Below are 7,739 nucleotides of genomic sequence, written 5' to 3' on the forward strand. Positions count from 1 at the left end.
TATTCATTGTAAATGTTTGGAGGTCTATGTATCCATTATTGTAATATTGCTATTCATTGTAAATGTTTGGAGGTCTATGTATCCATTATTGTAATATTGCTATTCATTGTAAATGTTTGGAGGTCTATGTATCCATTATTGTAATATTGCTATTCATGTAAATGTTTGGAGGTCTATGTATCCATTATTGTAATATTGCTATTCATTGTAAATGTTTGGAGGTCCTAGTATCCATATTGTAATATTTGCTATCATTGTTAAATGTTTGGAGGTCTATGTATCCATTATTGTAATATTGCTATTCATTGTAAATGTTTGGAGGTCTATGTATCCATTATTGTAATATTGCTATTCATTGTAAATGTTTGGAGGTCTATGTATCCATTATTGTAATATTGCTATTCATTGTAAATGTTTCAAGACACCTGCTGTTAACTCTTAATACTTAAGACAGCTCACGAGGTGTCCTAAATATCTGCCGACTAGGTGGACTAGAGACTTCATGCATAGCTTTAATTTATACCCATAAGTGTAAAATGTCTTATCTCAGCACTTATACGACCAATTTTCTACTCTGAGACGCTTTGTGGACATGGGCCCAGATCTCAAAATATTGTTTAAAAAAACGTAGAATGTTGTTTAACATAATAATAAAAAATAATATTACTAATGTAACCTACTTTAAAGGCTGGGTTTAGTTGATTGTGTTGCACTGCTCATGTCCGCGTTCTGGACCTTCCCGCATCCCCGTACAGAACTATCCGCGTCCACGTACAGAACTGTCCGCGTCCACGTACAGAACGTCCGCGTCCACGTACAGAACTGTCCACGTACAGAACTGTCCGCGTCCACGTACATTGTGGCGCCAAACATATTGTCCGGTTACGCGCAGAGTGGGCTGAGGTGATTTTGGGAATAACGACAGAGTTTGTTACAGTGTTGAAACGCTGAAGTTTATTGTTCAATTAGCTTTTTGCTTTACGGTCAGGGACAGTATGAGTGTAGCCAGATCCTTTTCACTCTCTATCCTCGTTTCATTTTGTGGTTCACCGGATTCGTCATCGAGACGAGGGACAGACGAACGACCTGCTAGCTAGCCTAGCTAGTCGGTACAGCTCGGTAAGCTAGCTAGTTACTAATTAGTAGCATCGTAGTTCTCCTTCTCTCTCGTTGACGGATGCTGGCTACCTCTGTCCGGTTCTCCTCTCTTCACTAGATGGACGGTCACTTTAGTGTTTAACCCCTCTGTGTCCAAGGACCAATCTTTTGAATATTATTTTCGGGGCTCCTCAGTAGGCTGGACACATTCCGTTTATTTTAATTCTCAGCTGCCTCACCAATGTCTGTAAGTAAATTAATAACTTTTAATTGCTAAATATTTCCAATAGATGGCAGCATAAGACCACGAAGCATCAGTTATAGGCTACAAGCAGCAATATGATTGACATAAAATAGCATGCAACCACAGACTATATGTCCCATGATTTTCTGAAATGGTCACTCATTACTTTAGTTAGTTATATATCTCCTATTAGGGCTGTGTTGCTTTAGGGAGAGAAACAAAAATAGTGAGGTATTGAATAGTGAGGTATTGAATAGTGAGGTATTGAATAGTGAGGTGTAAATAGTGAGGTGTAAATAGTGAGGTATTGAATAGTGAGGTATTGAATAGTGAGGTATTGAATAGTGAGGTGTAAATAGTGAGGTGTAAATAGTGAGGTATTGAATAGTGAGGTGTAAATAGTGAGGTGTAAATAGTGAGGTATTGAATAGTGAGGTATTGAATAGTGAGGTATTGAATAGTGAGGTATTGAATAGTGAGGTATTGAATAGTGAGGTATTGAATAGTGAGGTATTGAATAGTGAGGTATTGAATAGTGAGGTATTGAATAGTGAGGTGTGAATAGTGAGGTGTTGAATAGTGAGGTGTAAATAGTGAGGTGTTGAATAGTGAGGTGTAAATAGTGAGGTATTGAATAGTGAGGTGTAATAGTGAGGTGTTGAATAGTGAGGTGTAAATAGTGAGGTATTGGCATAGTGAGGTATGAATAGTGAGGTATTGAATAGTGAGGTATTGAATAGTGAGGTGTAAATAGTGAGGTATTGAATAGTGAGGTGTAAATGTGAGGTGTTGAATAGTGAGGTGTTGAATAGTGAGGTATTGAATAGTGAGGTATTGAATAGTGAGGTATTGAATAGTGAGGTATTGAATAGTGAGGTATTGAATAGTGAGGTGTGAATAGTGAGGTGTTAAATAGTGAGGTATTGAATAGTGAGGTGTAACTAGTGAGGTTGTAAATAGTGAGGTGTAAATAGTGAGGTATTGAATAGTGAGGTATTGAATAGTGAGGTATTGAATAGTGAGGTGTGAATAGTGAGGTATTGAATAGTGAGGTGTGAATAGTGAGGTGTTAAATAGTGAGGTATTGAATAGTGAGGTGTAAATAGTGAGGTATTGAATAGTGAGGTGTAAATAGTGAGGTGTAAATAGTGAGGGTATTGAATAGTGAGGTGTAAATAGTGAGGTAAAAATAGTGAGGTATTGAACCCCGGGTAGATAATCAGTAGTACATACATTGTAAACATCATCTTAATATCTGATATTGGGAGTCAACAAGCTCGGAATAGAAAAGACAAGAGCGCGTCTTCCAGCCCACCAATAAATGACATAATTCAACCCTCCTGGTTAGTAAATTTACCTCGACATGCCCCCTGAGAAGGCGAGTGAGAGTGAAGTGAAGACACCAGCTGTTTAGCGGGGCTGAGTTGACTTCATGTGCGAGAAGGCAGAGCAGGTGGATGCTGGTTGATGAATGTACTGGGAAAATACGTTTTTCTAGACCCAGAGATGACTGAATTAATGTTCAGGCTTATTGATAATCGTTATATTAATGAAGTGTAAAACATGAGCATAAAAACAGGTAATAATAAACATGAATCATCGTTATATTACTAAACATTGAATCATAATAATATTACTTTACAGTAATCTGTTAAATGCTTTTTCAGTCCTCCTCTTGCGTTAGCAGTGTGTAAAGGGACAGAAAGTAGCGTGGGGAGTGGTGGTGTATCCAGGGAGAAAACTAATCTAATCTTCTTGAAATTTAATTTGTGGTCTTATGCTCCCATCTATTGGAATTATGTAACAACTGCAGTAGTGCTGAAAAATGTGTTATTCCTTACTAAAGTAGTAATTACTGAGAATTACTAGTTAATTTATCACTTACAATCATAAAATAACCACTTATACCATAACAAACAATTAAACTGACATAAACCAAAATCACTATATATGTAGTTATTTAGTTAATTACCAAATTGAGCCGGTCGGTCACATTTGAGAGTGAGGGAGATATATAGCATTTTGCATAAAAAAACATGATTTTTGTCTCTCTGAAATGAAACCATCAAGTGATAGATTTTAAACAAATCCTTGTCTGTGAGAGATGTAATAATTAATACATAATTTCTTTAAACAATAAAAGCTCATTTCTGTAAAGTGATATGTTGCGTTTTGGAATGAAACTCTTCTTATGTTTCCCATCTGAGATCAGAGTAGATGAGAGATGTAATGTTTGTCTCTGTTGTGTTGAAGACCAATCAAGCAGGAGGAGACCAGCCTCCCCTGTTCCCAGCTGTGTGTCCATGAAGAGTAACCAGTCTATGAAGCATCCTATAGTGTTTAGAGAGGGAGACTTTCTACTGAACAAAGGTAAGAAGAACTCATGGTCAGGAGCTTAAACAACACTGTCTCTAGTCATTTCTCCTCTCCCATTTTCTCATTTCTTTTTGTTGTTTTCATAATCCACAGGCTAATCCTTTTATCCATTTATATAGCCCTAAAACAATATTAAACAAACACATCGTTCCCTCTCTCTGTGTGTGTGTGTGTGTGTGTGTGTGTGTGTGTGTTTATGTGGTGTGTGTGTACTGTAATCTCATGTTTTGTCTACAGAAACCAACAGGAGAGATCAGAGTCAGAGATTCTCAGTGGTCAGTCTTCCCAGAGTCATCAAACAGACCTGGACTCTATATTCAGTGTATGTGATCCTGTTATGTACATTTGTTTTTGTTTACCTCAAGTAAAGTTGATCTGTCAATCATTCATTAATGTGTTAATGAGAAAGCATTTATTCTCTTGCTTAACTTATTTACTTGATTTATTTCAGTTGCTTGAAGAGAAAATTATGACATTTGTGAAGAACGAGCTGAAGATGTTCAAGAGGATTCTTAGTCCAGAACTCCCAGAAGGCTTTGAGAGTCAGAAGCAGGATGAGGAAGTGGTGGATGCTGAAGATGAGAAGCAGGAGAGCAGTGCCAGAGAGGGGGCTCTGAAGATCACACTGCACGTCCTGAGGAAAATGAACCAGAAGGAGCTTGCTGACACACTGGAGAACTGTAAGATCTGTCTGCCTCATGTTGAATGCTGTTTTAAAACATTTAAAAGCTGTAGCTAAAGTACAGCTAAAGTAGCTGTGTAACTCAATGATATTGTAGCAGCCTTAACACAACACCTAGTGACCTCATCAAGTAGCAGCAGGGATGTGTTGTGGTGATTAATTTAGAGAGAGAGAGAGAGAGAGAGAGGAGAGCAAGAGGAGAGCCAGAGGAGAGAGGAGAGCCAGAGGAGAGAGGAGAGCCACAGAGAGAGCCACAGAGAGAGCCACAGGGAGAGCCACAGAGAGAGAGACAGAGAGAGAGAGACACAGGAAAACCTGGCTCCCTGTAGAGGGAAAGGCTGTGCAACCACTGCACAACAGTAGAACCTGAGACGGAGCTGCATTTCCTGACAAATGTAAAAAATATAAAACAATTAGAGAGTGTAATTTCCCCAAATGTGAAACCCTTATTCAAGGTTTCAAAGACTTCTCTGATGAGAGTAGGCTACCCGTCCTGTTGGGGGAGGACGCAGAGAGCTGTGGGTTGGCAGCGCACTACATTGCTGCCTGCCATAAGTTGAGGGACAGTGTCTGACAGACCAACCAACCAATCCCATTGACAATTTTGATTCTTACTATTTTCATATTGTAAGGTTGGCAATATGTACATTGCTCCGTCATGCCAATAAAGCGAATTGAATTGAGAGACAGAGGAGAGACAGAGGAGAGAGAGAGACAACATTAATAATACCAATAATAATATAATCAGTCACACCAGTCTGTAATGCATTATGAAAACATTTACACATTTATACAGTCAGATAAGAGAATAAATGATTATAATTTAAAATGTTTATAACAGTCCTATAATACTGTAGTTATTAAAACAGACGTAATATTAATATCCTCTGTGTTATTTCTAGATTCAGATGAGCTTGCTGTGATTTGCCAACGTGAACTCAAATCTAATCTAAAGAAGAAGTTTCAATGTGTATTTGAGGGGATCGCTAAACAAGGAAACCCAACACTTCTCAATAAGATCTACACAGAGCTCTACATCACAGAGGGTGGAACAGGAGAGGTCAATAATGACATGAGCTGAGACAGATTGAGACAACAACCAGGAAACAAGCAAGACCAGAGACTGCAGTCAAATGTAACGACATCTTCAAACCCTTAACCGGACAAGACAAACGTATCAGAACTGTGCTGACAAAGGGAGTCGCTGGCATTGGAAAAAACAGTCTCTGTGCAGAAGTTCATTCTGGACTGGGCTGAAGGAAAAGCAAATCAGGATGTTCAATTTGTGTTTTCATTCCCTTTCCGGGAGCTGAATTTGATGAAAGAGGACAAACACACTTTCATTGAACTTCTCAATCACTTCTCAATGGAAACCAAACAATCAGGAATCTCCATCTACAACAAGTACAAAGTTCTGTTCATCTTTGATGGTCTGGATGAGTGCCGACTGCCCCTAGACTTCCAGAATAACAAGATCTGTTGGGACGTCACAAAGTCAACCTCAGTGGATGTTCTGCTGACAAATCTCATCAAGGGAAATCTGCTTCCCTCTGCTCTCCTCTGGATAACTACCCGACCTGCAGCAGCCAATAGGATCCCTTCAGAGTGTGTTGACCAGGTGACAGAGGTACGAGGGTTCAATGACCCACAGAAGGAGGAGTACTTCAGGAAGAGATTCAGGGATGAGGACCTGGCCAACAGAATCATCTCACACATAAAGACATCAAGGAGCCTCCACATCATGTGCCACATTCCAGTCTTCTGTTGGATTTCTGCAACAGTCCTTGAACACATGCTGAAACATAAGAGAGAAGAGATGCCCAAGACTCTGACTGAGATGTACACACACCTTGTGGTGTTTCATACCAAACAGAAAAATGAAAAGTATCTTGGGAAAGAAGAGACAGGTCCACACTTGAATAATGAGAGCATTCTGTCACTGGGAAAACTGGCTTTTCAACAGCTAGTGAAGGGCAATCTGATTTTCTATGAAGAAGACCTGAAAGAGGCTGGCATTGATGTCAATGAAGCCTCAGTGTACTCAGGATTGTGCACACAGATCTTTAAAGAGGAATGTGGGCTGTACCAAGACAAGGTGTACTGCTTTGTTCGTCTGAGCATTCAGGAGTTTCTGGCTGCTGTGTATGTGTTCCTCTCATTCATCAACAACAATGAGAATCTAATTGACAAAAGCAAACAAACGACAAGCCTGAAGTTACTTTCTACAAGAGTGCTGTGGATAAAGCCTTACAAAGTGAGACAGGAAACCTGAACCTGTTCCTCCGCTTCCTTCTGGGCCTCTCACTAGAGTCCAATCAGAAGCACTTACGAGGTCTACTGACAAAGACAAGAAGCAGCTCACAGATCCATGAAGAAACAGTCAAGTACATCAAGAAGAAGATCAGGGAGAATCCCTCTCCAGAGAGGTGCATCAATCTGTTCCACTGTCTGAATGAACTGAATGACCATTCTCTAGTGGAGGAGATCCAAAGCTTCCTGAGCTCAGGAAGTCTCTCAAAACCCAACCTGTCACCTGCACAGTGGTCAGCTCTGGTCTTTGTGTTGCTGACTTCAGAAAAGGAGCTGGATGTGTTTGACCTGAAGAAATACTCCAGATCAGAGGAAACTCTTCTGAGGCTGCTGCCAGTGGTCAAAGCCTCCAGAGCTGTTCTGTGAGTACATCAAATTACATATAAGAACTAATCATCAGGAAGAAATATTACGTTTAGATAAAAATATGTATTATAATATGTATATAATATTATGTTGAATAACATATTGAATAAATGCTTTGATTTTCACATTAGTATAACAATATGACCATACAATTCTAGGAGACGGAAGATGAATCTATATGCTGTTTGAGAGAATAAACCAAATGAATCTGCCATTGTCCTTCTACACTACTGGTGTTAAATTAACAGTGTGTTTGTGAAGTCATGATGATCTCGTTGCAGGCTGTCAGGCTGTGGAGTCACAGAGAAAGCCTGTGCTTCTCTGGTCTCAGCTCTGAGGTCAAACCCCTCACACCTGAGAGAGCTGGACCTGAGTAACAATGACCTGAAGGATTCAGGAGTGAAGCTGCTCTCTGCTGGACTGGGGAATCCCCACTGCAGACTGGAGACTCTGAGGTCAGTATTCCTGTAGTTGGTCAACAAGTGATAATTGTTCACCAGATCCACATGTGTTTACCAGACACACATAGTCCACACCATATGTGTTTGGACAGTGAAGCCTACAGTTTTAAATGTGGTGCTATGCTCCAGAATTTTGGATTTGAGATCGAATGTTTCATATTAGTTGACAGTACAGAATGTCACCATTTATTGGTTGTGTTTT

General features: G+C 39.7%; 1 long non-coding RNA gene across 1 annotated transcript; it reads left to right on the forward strand.

Moving 5' to 3' along the window:
• Positions 1-2,155: 2,155 nt before the first annotated feature.
• LOC115186744 (uncharacterized) lies at positions 2,156-2,827 on the forward strand. Its single transcript, XR_003875869.1, has 2 exons — positions 2,156-2,188; positions 2,512-2,827. It is a non-coding gene; the product is annotated as an uncharacterized LOC115186744 (long non-coding RNA).
• The last annotated feature ends 4,912 nt before the right edge of the window (positions 2,828-7,739 follow it).

The sequence above is a fragment of the Salmo trutta genome, unplaced genomic scaffold, assembly GCF_901001165.1.
Source record: "Salmo trutta unplaced genomic scaffold, fSalTru1.1, whole genome shotgun sequence".
In the NCBI taxonomy this organism is placed as follows: Eukaryota; Metazoa; Chordata; class Actinopteri; order Salmoniformes; family Salmonidae; genus Salmo; species Salmo trutta.